The following is a 16,990-nucleotide window of genomic DNA, read 5'->3' on the forward strand; positions in this document are numbered from 1 at the left end:
TTGGAGATTCAACCTGGATTCAAGACTCCCTTCCCCTACTCTACTTGCAATTTGACCTTGAATAAGTTACTTAAACTTATTGGTCCTCAGTTTTTTCAATTAAGTGTACTTTCTAACAATAACTACTGCATAGGGTGGTTGTAAGGTTTAAACAAAATAATCTGTAAAATGCATTTTATAACCTGTAAAATGCTCTAGCATACTGTCTTGACAGACTGAATGAATGAATGAATGAGAAAATATTATTCTCGACTTTCTTAAGTGTCCATACCAAAAGGGGAGAGAGAGAGAGAGAGAGAGAGAGAGAGACTTAAAAAGAGAGAGAGATTCAGAGAGAGAGACTCATTCTAGTTCCTTCAGGTGTGGAGTGTTTCAAAAATGAAAGTGACTCATACGATTTAGAAAAGGAAAAGGGTAAACAATACTTGCATGAAGGCCCTGGATTTGGAAAAATGCTGCAAAATTCTGAAACTGCCACACACACAAATTATACACGGCACCTATCAGCCTCTAAGGTTATCTCAAATGTCACAGACTTTGTGAAGCCTTTCCTGATTTCCCAGGCAAAGGTAGGAAATCCCTCCCAATAAGGGCCTCACATGAAAAGATTAGCTAGGCCAAGGAGATTCTCTTTGAGAGGAAGTAAAACTAATAGAAACAAAAGAATCTGCTAGTTGGAGAGAGGAACCTGCTTACGGTGTGAGTTCCCTTAATGAGAGTGCCCAAAGTGACAGTGCTATGACCAAAATCTACTGCTGGTCCCACAGTTAGGAAAGAAGTCAGGCATATACACACTCAAGGATATTTTAACTCTGTTATCCTACAAAGGTAGTTTGAGAGAGTGTAAGCACCTCAGAGCGAACTTTAAAATCCCTATTCTTTTAGAAATAACCTGATTTGACAGCTTGTTTGTAGCAAGCCAATCATTACTTTTTTTTTTTTCCTTATCTTGCAGCCCTTTCCACTCTTCCATTTGCCGCATGACACGTCTGAGCAGCCATGTAGATATAGGTAACATTTGAGGGACCCCAGAGCCAAACAGTTCAGGTACGAGTCTGACGGCCAGGAGAGAGATAGGGACCAGAGTTCTCGGTTTGGAAGTTCACAGCAAACCTGTTGATTTAAAATCCACACGAATGGATTTAGAGTGGGCTGTACCCTTGCTCTCAGAAACAAATCCTATTGAAGCAGGCTCCAGGCCTACCTTGGGCAAAACTCAAGGCCTGGATCCTTTAGGAATTAAGAGCTGAAACACAATTATTTTTCATGAATTGCCTACTGTGTGCCAGGCACCATGGTCGTTGTTTAACATGTTATCTTGTTTGATCTTCACGACAATCCTGTAGTTGCCCAAGAGATGGTCAGTGGCAGAGACAGGATGTGGGTACAGGTTTCACAGGCTCCAAAGTCTGGGCTCTTTCTTCTGTTCTTCAGTGTCTCCCGTGGAGGATGGGGAAGGATAGAATGCTGGTACTGTGGGGGCATCTGCTGTGCCTGCACTGTGTTTGATGGAGTTGGTCCAGCTCTTTGAGGATGAATCTCTGCTTCTAGAGGACCCTCTTCTAGGCCCTTCACCTATGCACATAATCTCCACTGTTCACTGCAGTGGTCTGAACGCCAGACAGAGGAGCTGGAATGCTGGTGGAGAAGGAAACAGAAAAGTCTTTCATTCTCTCATGCATTTGTTTGTTCATTCATGTACAGTATTTAATTGAGCCCTCCTCCTGTGTACCTCTGAGTTCCCAGGAAAACTGTGACTCTCTCTTTCTCTTAACCTCCTCTCTGTCCAGGGCCAGCAAAATTTCATGAAAAGACAACTGGGTGGTTATGTACATGATGAAAGGAAAATAAATGATTTCAGAGTAGCATGCTTTCCGAAATGAGATTTCAACGTATTAAACAAAAAATGACCTGTCACAATTATCTTGTTTGCCCAAGAATTATTTCATTACTCGATTCAGCCATAGGTCTGTGTAACTAACTGCAATCAGATAAAACAGAAAGGGTCATAATTAAGCAGAAACTGGGCAATGGGGTTGACGATCCTTTTCCCGTAAGGTTATGATCTTGGAATATGTGTAAATTCATGACTGTGTTTGATGCTTTGTCTAAAACATGGTCTGAAAGGCTGGAGCTGCAAGTAACCTTGACAACAAAGCAAGAAGGGAGCATGGCCTGTTGTGAAATCCAAAAATTCTAGAGCTGAAATTTTCATGGGGGTCAGCTAGTCCAGTCGCCTTATTTGATAAATGAGGAAACTGAGGCTCAGAGATGCTAGATGAATGTTCTAAAGGCACCCAGGTCATTAAGGGAGAGTTGAGCAGGGAACCCACGTCTCCTGGCTACAAGTCCAGGGCTTTCCAGTTATATCCTATTATTTTACCTATTATATTGCCTATGGAAGTTATTTCTTTTACTTGCTTAATTACATTTGGACTAATATGTATTCTTGATTTTTTCTATGCATTTACAAACAATACACTGTTTCCTTTTTATAAATGGAAACATACTATTCATATTGTTTTGAGGTTTACTTTTTTCATTTAATATTTTTCTGTGTTATTACAAAGATACCTACCTCATTCTTTTATTAAACCAAGATAAAATTCATATAACATAAAATTCCATCATTTTAAAGTATATAATTCAATGATTTTTAGCATATTAACTATGTTGTACAACCATCACCATTATCTAATTCCAGAACATTCCCATCACCCAAAAAGAAGCCCTGCACCTATTGGCAGTTAGTCCCAATTCCCCTGTCCTTTCAATCCTCTGGGCAACCACTAATCTATTTTCTGTCTTTCTAGATTTGCTTATTCTGAACATTTTGTATAAATGGAATCTTATAGTATGTGGCCTTTTGTGTCTGACTTCTTTTACTTAGCATAATGTTTTCACGGTTCATCGGTGCTGCAGCAGGTATCAGTATTTCATTCCTGTAGAATAACTCATTGCATGAATATACCACATTTTGTTTATCCATTCTTCAGTTGATGGCCATTTGAGTTGTTTCCATTTTTTGTCTCATGTAATACTACTATGAACATTCTACATGTTTTTGTGTGACTGTATGTTTTCAATTCTTTTGGGTTCATTCTTTTGAATATCTACATAATATTCTACAGTTTGAACTTATCACATAACCATTTCTCCTGTTAATGAAAATTTAGGTCTTATTCATCTTTTTTTTATTACAAACAATGGTTCAATAAACATCCCTACGCATATTTCTTTGACAGAGACAGTATAGTATCTGCTGTCACACAGAAGAGAGCACTGTGTGTCTGAATTCCTGCACTTAATAGTTGTGTTAACTTAAGCAAGTTGCTTCATCTCTCTGCCTTTGTTTCCTCATTTGTAAAATGGGATAAGAATAGAAATTAACTCACAGAGTAAATGATTACTATTAAAAAAAACAGGACTTGATACATGGTATGTGTTCAATGAATGTTAATAATATATGCAAATTCTTCTATAGGTTAGGTTCTTAGAAATAAAATTTTGGGGGTTAAAATATTCATTTTTATAATTTTGAAAGATATTGCTAATTGCTCTCCACTAAGGTTATACCAGAAGGAATGAGAATGCCTATTTCCCCCACACTCTTGCCAATTCTGGACATTATTAAGCTTTTTGAGTTTTTAATTTTAATTTTGTCTATCTCATAGATAAGAATGGCACATTGTTGCTAATAATTTGCATGTCCCTAATTACAAGTGAGATTAAACATATTCTAATATGTTTATTGGCTACTTACATTTCTCCTACTGTGAAATGCCTGTTTATACCTGCGGCATAATCTTCTATTGAGTAGTAGACTCTCTTTATATATGGTTACTAATCTTTTGTTATATATTTTGAAAGTATTTTCTCTCAATTTTGTTCTTGCCCGTTAATTTCATTAATGATTTTTTTTTTATCATATTGAAGGCCTTAGTTTTGATGAAATCCAATATATCAATATTTTCCTCTGGACGCTCTCCCATAGACAGTTAAAAGGTCAACCTGGGAATGACACAGGTTTACTTTTCCTCATAACTTATTGGTCAGAACTTGTCACACAGCCCCACCTAACAGAGGGACCAGGAAGTATAATCCTAGCCCAATCCCAGAAGGTGAAGAACTGGAAATATTCAGTGAGCAGTCTGAATAACTGCCACAGAGGTCTAAGTCAGAAAGAGACTAACAGAAACAAGGGGCAAATGATAGCGTGATAAAGGAAGTGTTCATATGCCTCCAGGTATTGGGTGAGAAGACTGCAATCAAGTAATGCAGAATTAATTCCAGTTGAATTAGGAAGATGTGGCTTCAGGAAGCCGTTTCCTAAGAAGTAAGCTGAGAAGAAGATTCCAAGAGGCCACGTTTGCTGAAGAAGCTGATAGAATTCTTTGCATTCAAAGAGTAAGCATAGAAAAACATCAGCCATTGATTTAATCCTGTTGTGAGGAGTTTGTATAGATCCTCCAAATATTAAGTCACCAAGCCAGAGGGTATTTTGAATGCACTGGGAATGGCAGAGCTGTCTGTTCTTGAATAAATGCCTGTTGCCCAACCCCCATCCTTTGCAAGCGCTCTTAGTATGTGTGTGTGCACTTCCGTGAGAGGAAAATCAATATCTTCTTGGATAGATGGAAATTGAGCTATGTCAAGGCATACATGCATTGTCCGATAGCATCTTTCTGCCAGGAATCTAATATATTGATCAAATTTCCCTAGCAGAGCATTCAGGCAATATACAATAGAAAGACAGGCTGATGGTAGGAACATTGGCTATACTTTTTTTTTTTTTTTTAAATGTCTCCTTTAATCAAAAAAAAAATCAAAGCTTGAGATCACCATGCAGGGCACTGTCTCTCTTGATGAGTGTCTTAATCTCCCTGCAATTTCTGGCAGGGGTTACCAACAACACGCTCTCCTGTTTCTGTGCTTCACCTGCTCCTTACTGAGGGTGAGAAATGATTTTCTCAGCTGGAACACGCCTGTCAAAGACAGAGCGCCTCCTGCACTCCTTTGACTCTACCTCTTCCTCCCCTTTTGAGCCAAAGCCACATTCCCTTCCCCGCCTTCCCCCACCCCCAACAGCAGCAAATGTGAGGGTGTTGATTTGGCTGTAGCTCCACGTTACGACAGAAGTCCTACCTTTGCATTGTGCACATGCTATTTTGTTTGTTGTTAATAACTTTTGTTGTTGCTGTTGTTGTTAAAAGGTCAAGGTGACATGGCTAGGAGGAGGACGGGCTCTCTGCCTGGCTCTTTTCAGGCATGCTCATTCCTAGCTCAGGATGATGACACACGAGCACAAGGGGTACTGGCTGACACTGTTCATCGTTGATGAGCCTGCCTTCAGCTGCTCAAGAGGAAGGACATACCAAAGCAGAGAGGAGGATGTGCCTGTATTTTAAAATAAACTGCCTTGTGATGCAGAAGGCCTATGAAACATTTCAGATATTGAACCCTAGGTACATGGAAAATTACTCACATGGCTTTATATTTTTTTCCCTCTAATGACTCTAGTGATCCAAAGGGAAATTATTCCAGTTAAATGACTCATCTAAAACACATTTTTCGACTGCATCTTGAGCAAGGAAGAATCTATTCAGAGGTAACAATTTATTATTTAACATTTTGACAGGTCCACAGAAGTACGAGTCAATTGAATCCAAATAAAGAAACGTGCTATTTTAAACAATTTTTAGGTATTCTTGGCAGAACCTAGGCGAGACTTTTGTTAGAGGAAAGAACAGGTTTATGATCTTTTTTCTTCAGGTTTCCAATTAAGATTTGATAATCACAATAATATTTTAAAAGAAAAGCCAAGAAATTGCCTTAGAAAATTTTATAAAAATATGATGAAAGAGTTAACAAGGGAGGAAGGAAGGAAGGAAGGAAGGAAGGAAGGAAGGAAGGAAGGAAGGAAGGAAGGAAGGAACAAGAGGGGGGAGGGGAAGGAGGGAGGGAGGGGAAGGGAAGAGAAAGGAAGGGAAGGAAAGGGAAGGGAAAGGAAGAAAGAAGAAATAAAATGTGCCCTGGAACTAAAGTAAGATGTACCTGAAATAGAGAAATTGTAATATTTCTATTACTTCATTCTTATTATTGCATAGATTGTTACAGGAGATTTCATACATTGTAATATGCTTTTATTTCCCTATAATAAAGGTATTTCATCCTTTATAGATGAAAATATCATCCTATTAGAACACTACATTCAAATGTACAACAATTCTAACAAGAGCTTTTTATATTTTCACAATGTTTTCAAAGATTTTACACGTTACTTTATTTAAGAAGCATGTATTCTCAGCAGATAGGTAGGGCATGCGTTATTATCCCTATTTTACTGATGAGGCAATGACGACCAGGGTCATATAGCAAAATAATAACAAAGTTGGCATGTACTTCCTGAACATCAAATCTGTTACAACATACTGCCTCTTTAGACCAAAACCTCACTGTATTTTTGGACATACACTTACCTTTATTTTCTTTCTTTTTCCTGGGACTGAGTTTGAGCCTACAGAAGTCCTTGAAAAGTTTTATTTGATGTATAAAATTTTCATCTTTCTTCTGAGGGAGTGACAAATGAGGGTCCCCTTGGTAGTGCAAATGGGTATTATGTTGCACTTTGAAGGTCCAAAGGGGAAGAATTGGCTCGGTTTTATCTGATACCCATTTCCAGTACCTTCTACTTAGAATGACTTATACTGTGGTTCATTGCAGTAACAATGGAGAAATTAAAATAGGTATGACATGATCATTGGACATAGACATTCATATATCCAAAATCACAGTTTAAGTATTAGTATTATTATGTAACAATCTGATTCCTAGCTCTCTTACTTTTCCTATATTATGCAGTTTAGTTCTTCACTAGCATATGGGTTTCCTGTTTAAGTTTGGTTTTACCAACACATTGTATGTAAATTGAATGTAGGATTTCTCATTTCTCTTATAACCCTATAACTAAAATTGTTAATCTTCAGAGTCCTTTTGAAACTTTCTTCACTTAAAAATATTCCATGCTCCATTTTTGTTACTCTATTGCCTGCCTTCCATGCAGAATTTATTATGCTCTGTAAATATCCATGCTAATTCATTCCTTCATTTATACATCTATACATCTAGTGCAGCTAACATGTATTGTACTCCCATAACGTTTGCCCCATTGTATTGGAATTATCTGTTCCTCTTTCTAGATTTGAACTGTCTGAGGGTAAAGACTGTGTTTTTGTAATCTTTTCATTTTAGAAAGTATCTGGTAGACAATAGGTGTACAATGACTGTATTTCAATGAATGGCATCTAGTAAGATGCCACATACCTGGTTATCTCCTGGTGAAGACAGGTTTCTTTCACTTTCTGTTTTAATCATTTTTTTTATAAATGAAAGGTTGAATTATTTGAAAGAATAAGACTCTACTTTTGGAATGGAGTTTCACATTGCATTACAATGCAAGATCCTATTTAGATAAAACAAACAGACAACCTATTTTTGTGGTGGCTGGGTATTGAATGCTCCTGAAGCTATTAAATGTTGTAGCAATAGGTATATTTTTTTCAGAAGGCTGATATATGCATGCTATAATGGTAAGAAACCTTAGGTGGGGATCAATATATATTATATTTTAAATCTAGTAGAATAAACAGAAAATAATGAAAAACAAGCAATGGGTATTTATTTCTATGTTCATTTGAATTTCTGCCTCCGGTTAAACCAAGCAGTATTTTGAAAATCATTGGAACTGTAATAACATGCCACTAAACGCTTTTGCTTGCTCAATTTTTCATTTGCAAAGGTAATCCATGTTTTAAAACCTGGAAACCTTTGAAATATGCATCAGGCAGGAGGCTGGTGTGGAGATTGCCTTGAGGTCAGGGCTTTCTGTTCCTTGGTTGCTGAGTCTGAGGTTTCTGCCAAAGGCCACGAAATATCCCCTCATTAACTGGTTCTTGGCGGCAAATATAATTAAGAGCTAGCCATAGACCAGAATGCTGTAAAAGGATAGGTGTCTCCTGTGGTGTGAAAATAGGGCCAAAGATGCTGATCTTGTGACAAGAGTCCTGTGCAATCACTACCCTGCAGTTGGTGGGGATTTGATTTAACAAAATGGTTTGGAATAAAGCAGCTTTGTGATGCTGCTGGCTTCTGACAGATAGTGCGATCTTTTGTGGGGCTGCCATGTGCAGAGCACAGTGCCTCCACTCCACATGTTGGCAATTCCTCTGGTTGCCAAGAGCCATTCCCCAAGGGCGCTCATGTCAGGCCAGTTAGGTGCATGTTTGTACAGGTGGTGAATCAGCTGTTCTCCCTGGAAGTCATCCCCTTCTCTTTCTAGCTTTCCCGTTGAGGGTCACTCAAAGGTGACAAGAAGTTTACTGCTCCTTGAAGGCTGAGCCTGCTGTTGCTTTGGCTGCCAACACACAGCCTCAAAGAGAAAATGATTTGAACCTGGCTTGCTGACTGTTGTCTCTAGACTCTCCGGCACCACTCAGTTTAAGGAAGAAAAAAAATATACCTGGTAGCATTCAAGTCTAGAAATCATCATGAAGGGAAGGTGTCCAGAGGTATGCTTTTAAAAGGATTACCCCCATGTTCCAGGAAGCCTTTGGAGGGTAATACATTATTTACTTTTTCCAAAGGAGATAGAAATAGGAACTCTTCAACCGTGCTCCGAGAGATGAGAATTTTAGATAGACCTTTTGCAAGTAGGGAGGAGGTAGCTGTTTGTGTTACACAGAACACACCCAGGGTAGATCTTTGTTTTCACCTTGGTCATTAGTGCATGCTTCTGATCACGCCAAGGTCCCTGGGCACACCAATTACACTTTGCTGAAGTCTGCTTTAAGAAAATTGGATGATGGTTGAAAGAAAAATCTCAAACCATCTTGGGCTGGGTAGGAGGGATTTGAAATGCTAATATTTGCCTTTGCAAGATTATATACTGCTGATAACCCCTTCCATCATGCAAGTCTCTCCTCCATTGGCTCACCAAACATACTTGAACCATTTGCCAAAATCTCTCTTCACACCCTTGACACTAGTCAAACCGGCCTCCTTGTCATTTCCTGAACACAATAGCAACTAAATATGTACCAAGTCTGTGCTATGTTCCAGGTACTGTGTTATGTGTTCTATATATACATGAAAGCTCTTCAGAGTGTTTAGTAATTGTCCATTCTTTTATTCAATCAAGCAATATTTAATGAACACCTACTATATGTCATGTATATAATAAGAAGTGAGGGTATGGCTGTAAACAAAGCAGACGCGTTCCCTGTTGTCAGTCGAACAGCGGACCCAGATGTTAAATAATAACAATAGGGAAGGATAGGCAGACAGGGAGGCACGGAGTAAGGAGGTCTGACCCCGAGGAAGGGCTGTTTACCTTGAGACATGAAGGAGCCATAGGAATCAGCCAAATTAAGAGGGTGAGGAGGAATGCTGAGGGAAAAATCTAGAGGAGTGAGAACAAGGTCAGAGGGACACAGTGGAGTCCACTGCACAGCCAGTATTCCTGGTTCAAATCCTGACTTACCACTTACTTTCCTTATAAGTTTGGACAAGTCCCTTAACTTCTGTACCTCTACTTCTTTATCTTTAAATGGGGATAGTCACAGCGCTAAGCTGATAGGTTTGCTGTCCTGGCCAATGAATTCCTATGTGCCCAGCACATAGAAAGCATTAATTGTTAGTTATTTTAACAAGAAAGTGAGGGTATTTTGAGTTACTCTCTAGCAGAGAGTATAGCATATAAAAAGTACAGAGAAAGAGCTGAGGTTAGAAACACTGATAGAGCTTGGATTATGGGGGGCTGGGGCAGGGGGTGGTCTTATAAACATCGGAAGGACTTTCTTGATCTGTAGATTGCACTACAGCAATAGGAAGTCACTGAAGGGATTTGAGCAGGACAGGGACACAATCAGGTTTGTATGAGCCAAGCTGGTAGCCATGGAGATACACTAAACTGTGTGAATTGGCAAAGATATCTAGGAGGTAGAATGAACAACACTGGGTCACGGAGTGAAAGTGCGAATGAGGAAGAGGGAAGAATGAAGAATGACTAGAAAGATGCCAGGGTACCTCAAATGTCCAAAAATCGGGAGAAGTCCAGGGTAGCTGTGGATACACGTGGTTTGTTAGGCTTGGTGGACAGAGTTGGAATTTTTTTTCTAAGGGTCCGTCTTTTCTCAGTGCTAGGCATTGAGCTCACCTGCTCGGAGTGAGATGAGAAGAGGAGGGTGGTGGAGGTTTGAGGAAGTGTGATTTGAAATACAGGTTATGGAGAGGCAGGGTGGAGGACTGTGGTGAGGTTGGTGAGGCTGAATTTTTCGTGGCACCTGACTGCTTAGGTGTGAGGTTTTCTCAGCAGCTCCCGGTAGCTCTCAGATACAGAAGAGACCTGAGTTGCTGAGAGCTGTAGGGTCAGGATGATGAGATGATGATAATAATGATTCTACCGAACACGTATAGGTTTACAAGGTGCCTAGTGCTGTTTTAAAAGCTTTCCCTGCATTATCTCATTTAATTAGATACAGGCAGGTCTTAAAGTTGCGTGAAATATTCTCGATAGTGGCACATTGACTAATTAAATTCAAGTCAGCAAATAAAAGCTTAGCAGTTTGGCACGTTGTTCGTATGATTGCTACGTACAAATTGTGTTTCTCTGGCCTCACAAATCTATGGGGAAAACCGTGGTGCCAGCATCTCCTTGAGGCCACTAAAGATTGATGTCCTCTTCCATGCCATCTTTGATCCAGCTACAGTTGGTCTGCTGTGTCCATTCTTAGTCCTCACATGGCCCTCATTGTGACCTGACTCCCTACCTGTGCATCCCCAAATAGTTTGTTGACAGATCTATGTTATGCTTTGTTTTTATCCACTCTTTGGCAGATCCTGCTCTCTAAGTTTAGTTGATCCAGAAGACAATCACAGGGAAAGATGCTGTTTGGGACTTAATCATCCTTCCCACTGACACTGACCTTGAGCCAGAGGCTCTGAACTAATCTTGTGAATTTTGCCTCTCTTTCCCTCAGCCTGATGGCTGTTATGGTGCCTCTTGGTACAATTAAAACCTCTGCTCACCCAGACCTGCTCAAAAATACCACTAGAAATACTAGGGTGAATGCAGCATAGCGTCTCAAGCCAAGACTATGGCTTCCTATCATCTATATATTTAAATTAATTTTGTAGAAAGATTAAATCCACAGCACAATGTTTATCATTGATAACCGTTAGGCTGGGTTGTCTACTGAACCTGCTCCTTGAGATTTGAAGTATCACCTTCTGCCCTACGAGAAAGGGCTTTCTCCATGTACCTCATGTTTGGTTTCTATTCTGCTCTTCTTTCCAAGCCTACTAAATCTGGTGAGATGTTTGATTTTATTCCACAGTTACTTATGGCCAATCATCACCTCTCACTGCAGAAAACACAACCATGCCCAGTAATATTCAGCTACAGCACGTCTTGTGTCTTGGTTTTCTTTTTCTTGTAAGAGTCCCTATCATTAATTATAAATGTTTGTACCTAATCCTCGCTATGACAGTTTCACTTTCACCACAGTAAGAAAAGAGATGACTGAAATTATACCGGGGTGTCTTGCGTGTGTGTTTTGCTTATTTTTTATTGTTTAAAAATTAAATTATAGTTGACATAATATACTTGGGTGTCTTTGACCCTAACCTGCCTCCAGGTGTGATACCTTTCTTCCCACCCAAAATGTCACTCTAAAGTTAGCTAATCAATCAATATTATTTGTTGAGTGTTTCTTATGTGTCTTGCATTAGCAGAAAGGACACAAGGACATTACCTTTTTGGTAATTTTTATTTTAAACTCTTTAAACCCAGATGATTTAAATCACCCATTTAAGAAGTACTGAGCACCTACTATGTGTCAGGTACTGCACCAGGCATGAGGGGATACAGCAGAAGCAAAATGGGCATCATCTCTACCTTCTTAGAATCTACCATCTGTGAGGGAACCGGAACCTTAACTGTCTTACAAGTAAACATGTATTCACAAACTTTAGTAAGAATAGTAAAAGAAATGTACGGAGTGCTATCATAATAAGAACCTAAGTTAGATTGGGCGTGGATGGGCAATAATATTTAAGCTGAAGTTCAAAGGGTGAGTAAGAAGGGAAGAGATAATCTCCTGCAGAAGAGTAGTGTATGGAAAGGCTTGAAGTTAAAAAGAACTTGATGCCTCAAAGAAACTGAAGAAAGACTAGTGAAGCTGGAGCACAGTGAAGGAAGAGGAAGCTGAGACAAGATGAAGGAGAGGAGGGCAAGGACTAGATCCTGTATGTCCATGGGAAGGAGTCACATGTGCCATGTTCCCGGAAGCACTGAACGATTTTAAGCAGGAGACAGGTGTGATGGTATTTATGTTTTAAAAGATTGCTCTGACTGTTGTGTGGACAATGGAAAAGGGCCAAGAGGGGGCAACCAGCTAGGAAACTATTATTATGGTTGAGGGGAGAGAATATAGTGACCGGTGCTATGGAGACAAGAAAAAGTGAACACATTCAAGAGATATGTTGGAGATAGAGTCAACAAGTTTCTTTCTAGGGGGAGTATAAAAAGAAAGCATTAACCAGTATGGACCACTGAATTATGTAGGTTCTAATCCAAATAATCTGGAAGTTAGTCACCTGCTCAGCACTGAAATCGCCACTGAGAATCTGTCCCATTGCGTTGCAGGCGATATACCGTGGAGTAAGACCCAAACCTCCAGTTCACGGGCAGATAGAAAACTCGACTTTCTTTTTAGCGTGTGCTTTGCCTAGAACTGCGTTCCACTTCAGGATTTCAGGAAGTGAACAAATAAAAGTTATTGGTTTTTTTGTTTTGTTTATTTCCTGTCATCAGAAAGCAGCGTTCAGAGATATACAAAGAGCAGAAGCAGGAAATGATAAATGTGTTTTTTTCTTAATGAAGTAGACAGTCTCCTGCTTGGTATCTCCTCTCCCATTCTTTGCTTCTATCGTGACCTCCACTAGCAAGAGCCCATAGGAGTTATCTTAAATTACTCCTGTCCAATCTACACTCCTCACACACTCCCAGACACACAGACATACTCAGCTTTCTACAGATACACCCTTCTTCCTATCTCCCCACATCTAACTGATTCTTCTCTTTGCCCTATTTCCTCCTTCTTCTACCCAGATCCTGGCTCTCAGAAGACAGCTGGAAAGACGAGAGATGGAATGCACTGTAAACTGGTGGGAAGGACGTGCTGGGCTTCCCTAACTGGTTTTTCTTAATATCAATCTGTCATGCAAAGAAGAGGAACTCCTTCCCTCAGAGTCAAGACAATACATCTCTTTGTTCTAATGGATGCGTCAGAGGTTTTGGGGTAGCTTGTGGTGGTGTCATCTGAAGGGAGGGGGGTCTTGCCTCAGAGACCTGTACCCTGATGTCAGGAACACTTAAGACTTACAAGAGAGGGATGCATTTCTGCTCCAACCTCTCACTTCCTGTAACTCCTCGACTATATTAACTTAAAATGACAGAACTAATAGGCCCAAATATTGACAGTGGTTCCTCCTGGGTGATGACATGGGTCTATATTTTCCTGCTTCTTTATACTTTTCTGTGCTTTCTCAATTCTCTACAATTAGTGTGTGTTAATTTGATAATTAAGAAAAAAAAGACTAAAATTAAAATCAAACCTCCCTGGGGTTGGGAATTTTTTGATTGGATGTGCTGGCCACTGAACTGAATACCAAAAGGCTTATGTATCCCAGTAGGACTTTTGACACATTTAATAACAAGGCCCTTACTCCCCGAATGCTTCAGATTTCTCACTTTTTTGGATAGTCTGTCTTACCCCTTGCATACAGGTCTGTCATTCCAGTTTTAGCTTCCAGCCATCCCAAGTGTTGGGGAAGTGTCCAGATTCTGATGACATGTTTTTATAACAAGAATGGATCTGCAAGGATTCAAAAATTATCATGCTTATCATTCCCGGGGGGAAAGCATATATTAAAGGATCTACTATATTGCTATGTGGAGTCTACTGTGTTAAATGCTGTTAAGAGTGAATAAGACAGAAATGGTTCCTGCCCCCAAAGGACCTAGCTGCATTTGGGAAAGAGTATTTCTCCAACTTTAAAGATGTAAGTGTTGGCAGAGAACAGCGATTCTTCTTTGATCAAAACATCTGTGAGACTCATAAAAGACAAAGCCATGTCAAAGTGAGCTACATAATGGCCTACAGCAATTTTTATAGCCTGAATAAAAAGATAAAAGCGATTTTTAAAGCAAAACAAATAACCTAAACCACTATTCCACAATCATTCTGATTCAATAAAACAAACATGTCATACTTTTTCATTGTTTGCAGTGTTGTTTTGTTTGTTTTGCTTTTTGGTCAGGGTTTAAGTACTGATACAGAAAACCACTGTAGCAATTTTCAGCAGGAAAGGCTGAATCAGGTGCTTACAAAGTCATTGGAAGGGCTAGAGGAGTAGGCTATTGCCTGAGAAATCAGGAAGGCACTAGAGGAATTCCTGGCTCCAAGGGGATGTGTTTATTCCTCCTCTAGTCTGGTCATCATACCACCTTCATATACTGTAACCTGAGGTCTAACTTATAAAGTTCACCACCTGTAACACAGTGATATGAAATACTAGAGCAAAAGGAAAGGGTAAGCAAAGGAAGTTTGTTACTCTATGAATAACAAAGTGAGGAAGAAAATGGGGTAGCTAATGCAGACCTTGTTTCTGCATCTGGTCCCAAACCCATGGTTGGTATTTATAACTTTTTTCCACTCCTATCTCATATTCCTTTTTGTACCTTCAGCCGGCCCCTTAGCTGGTCGTGCTACTTTATCTGTTGGGGGTAACACAAACCTTCATTCCAAGGGGTCTGAACTCTTGGGGATCCTGCCTGTATTAGGTTGGTATGTCTTCCATTAACTTTTACCACTGGGAGTGGCCTGGAGTTTCCTCCGGGTTTTAGGCCCGCTCATCATACCCATCATTTCATTTGTAGTAGAAACTCTGTTTCCCCTTGAAAATCAGGACCAATCACTCCAGCAATAAGGAACCCCCTTTTCCTTATTGATTTAATATCAAAAGAAACCCACATTGGCCAAATGGCTGTCTCAACTTCTCCTTTAGTGGATTTATGGAGTCTTTAGTTGGGAGCAAAGTTTCTCTGGGTTTTAAGCCTTCTAACCCATCAGAGAGCCAAGCATCATGACGACAGATACAAAAAGCTTTGTGATTTGGTCTTTATATGCAATAATGATTCCACTCCTTGATTTCTAGACTCATATAGTCTGACTGGGAGAAGAGGCACCATATATATTGGATACTGGTTAGAGAATCATTATATTCTGTAGCACAGCACTACAACTATTCAGAGTATTGTCTCCTGGCTGTTACCAGAACTGAATCTTCAGTCAGTTATAATACCATTCTGTAAAGGCATGTGCCTGTAGGTGATGGGATACATGGTGAGATCAGTGAAATCTATAGACATCTTCCCTTTCTCTCACTTCTTTAGTAGAAGCAATATTGAATGGGACACTGTGATGGTAAATAAAGACATTTGCAGATGGTATTGCTGGCAGAAACATAGCTGGCAGAAAAGGCAAATCCATATCTAAAATAACTATGTATTCCAGTGAAGATAAGTTACTGCTTCTCTCCCCCACTCCCATGATGAAAAGAGATCAGTATAATCAACCTGCCACCAGACATCTGACTGGTCTAGCCCATCCCAAATATGGTATTATATTAGGGACTCAGCATTGGACCCTGACGGCAGGCTAAACAATCAGCAGTTGGCAGATCAGCCTTGGTAAGGGGAAGGCAATATTTTTGAGCCCCTGCATATCCTCCACCCCCTACTACTATGACCATTTGATCCATGAGCCCATTGACCAAGCCTGGGGTGGTTGGGGAGAGAGGCTGACTGACATTCACAGAAAATCATTATGTATATCTGATTACTGAATACCTCCTCAGCAACAGCTATAGACAAAATTCTTAATCTCTATGACCTACCCAAGAAATTATGACTTAGATTAATTTAAACGGACATACGTGTAGATTTTATTGGATGGCTTTGGGTTGCTCACAGTATCAGCGTGAAGGCAGCACGTAAAACTGAGAAAAAGCCAGAAGCCAAGAAAAACTCACAACCAAAAACAGAGCAGAGGTCATATCAGAGAAACAATCAGGTTAGAACCCTGCCTTTGGCAGTCCAACTTTGGATGCTCACTGCCCTTCTCACGGCTAGACTCTTAAATCTGCTGTAGCCTCTAAGAGTGTGCTCTACTTATGGCTGAGTCTTTGAGTACTTCCATATGAGGCAAGATCCTCGGTAGGAGCATCTGATTGGTCAAATCTGGGCCACATGCTTCCTGCCAAGGAACTGAGATAGGGACATCTGCCCACATAAGGCCTAGTGGGAGCTGGGTCTAGCCTCCCAACAAGACCTAAGGGATGAGGGATCCCACCATCTTGGAAGGCAGATCCAAACCCTGGCAAAAGCCCATCGAACCTGTTAAGCCTCAGTTTTCTCATCTGTGCAATGAAGATGATAATAGCTAACATTTTATCCTAACATCCTTCTTATCCTTATCCATTGCTATGAAGATTAAATTAAATAATGCACGCGAAATACAAGAAGTTTTAGTTGTTATTATTTTGTTTCCATTAGTCCTTCAGTGTCTTTATCTCCTTTGTCCTGAGGCAATTTCTGCAATTCCTAACTTTGGAGCAATCCAACTAAGGTTTCCCTCATTTTCTACTCCTAGACTGCTGAGTACTGCTGGAAAAAATTGATAAAGTCATCCCTGTTGATTCCATTACAAGTGAATAGTTTCCAAACTTAAGATGCTACTCACATACCTCTTGCCCAATTCTGCTCCCATTTTCCCAAGCAAATGGATGAGCTTGTGTCCTATAGAGAGGGAAGAGGGAGTTTACATGTAAACTCCTCTAAATTCCCTCCCCTCCCCTGACAAACTCATGT

At 40.0% G+C, this 16,990-nt stretch overlaps 1 long non-coding RNA gene across 1 annotated transcript in view; it reads left to right on the forward strand.

The window, feature by feature from the left end:
* LOC141569355 (uncharacterized) overlaps nucleotides 1-14,335 on the forward strand; it is a 46,908-nt gene extending 32,573 nt beyond the window's left edge. Inside the window, exon 2 of the long non-coding RNA XR_012492897.1 lies at nucleotides 13,169-14,335. This is a non-coding gene — a long non-coding RNA (uncharacterized LOC141569355). The remainder of the gene's footprint in view (nucleotides 1-13,168) is intronic.
* The last annotated feature ends 2,655 nt before the right edge of the window (nucleotides 14,336-16,990 follow it).

Source organism: Rhinolophus sinicus, linkage group LG17 (genome assembly GCF_036562045.2).
Source record: "Rhinolophus sinicus isolate RSC01 linkage group LG17, ASM3656204v1, whole genome shotgun sequence".
Taxonomy (NCBI): domain Eukaryota; kingdom Metazoa; phylum Chordata; class Mammalia; order Chiroptera; family Rhinolophidae; genus Rhinolophus; species Rhinolophus sinicus.